Source organism: Galeopterus variegatus, unplaced genomic scaffold, assembly GCF_000696425.1.
Source record: "Galeopterus variegatus unplaced genomic scaffold, G_variegatus-3.0.2 Scaffold8970, whole genome shotgun sequence".
Lineage (NCBI taxonomy): Eukaryota > Metazoa > Chordata > Mammalia > Dermoptera > Cynocephalidae > Galeopterus > Galeopterus variegatus.
The window spans coordinates 29898-31190 of record NW_007735081.1 but is presented as its reverse complement, the minus strand read 5'-3'; positions in this window follow the sequence as shown (position 1 = coordinate 31190).

The following is a 1293-nucleotide window of genomic DNA, read 5'->3' as shown; positions in this document are numbered from 1 at the left end:
CTTCCTTCAGCAGCACACTATGCTCATTCCTAACACAGCGTGGAACCTTCTGATGATGACCAGCTGTGAGTGTCTGCAGTGAGTGTCTGCTATGGGCTTTCTGAGAGGAGAGACTGTATCCTACTTGGCATCTGTGCTTGTGCATGGCACGTGGTAGATGCTCAAATGTATTTGAATCTGTGGATTACATATTAAAGATTGCACAGCTTCACCTAGTGCAGATCCCCTCGCGTGGATCTCATTCAGCATGACACTAAGTTTACAAATCACAAAGAGCTTTTTTTAATGAGAAAAGATGACAGGCATGGCTACATAAAAATTTAAATTTTCTAGATGGCAAGAAACACATAAAATTTAAAATGGAAGTGACAGACTGGAAGAAAATATTTGCAAAGCAAACAAAAGATTAAATCCTTCACATATAAAGGATTCTTACAGACCAATATTAAAAGATGCATAATGCAATAGATCAATAACAAGATTATAAATTGGGCAATTCACAGAAGACAAATACAAATGGTTCAAATTAAGAAAGATATTTAACATCACTTGTACTTAAAGAAATGCAAATTAATACATCTATCAACATAGCAAAGATTTTTAAAGGTGACATTTACTCAGTGCTGGTGCTTGTGTACAGAAATCAACATCTTCATACAGTACTGACAGAAGAGGAAATCAGTACAGCCTTCCTGAAGGATGATTTGTCAGTATTCATCATTAAATGTGCACTTTCTTAAATTCCATTATTCTACTTCTATAGCATATACTACAGAAATAGGATTAGCATGTATACATAAATATATATGTACAGATATATTCTCTGCAACGTTATTTTTTTTTTTTTTTTTGATTGGTAAGGGGATCGCAACCCTTGGCACCATGCTCAGCCAGTGAGCGCACCAGCCATCCCTATATAGGATCTGAACCCGCAGCCTCGGCGCTAACAGCGCCACACTCTCCCAAGTGAGCCATGGGGCGGCCCTCTGCAATGTTATTTCTAATGGCAAAATTATAGCAAAGAACTACATATTAATCAATAGCTGAATGTTAAAACAAATTTTACAACATTCCAAACTACAGACAGATCTATTAAATTTAATGACATATTCTAGATGTGTTACTATGTCTACATCACAGAACAGAAAAAGATAGATTGCCGAGCAATACCATAGTCTATTCAACTTAAAATCTATCTATCTATCTATCTATCTATCTATCTATCTATCTATGCATATTTGTTTGTGGAGATGTGCATAAACACTCCAAAAAGTTCTAGAATGATACACCCTG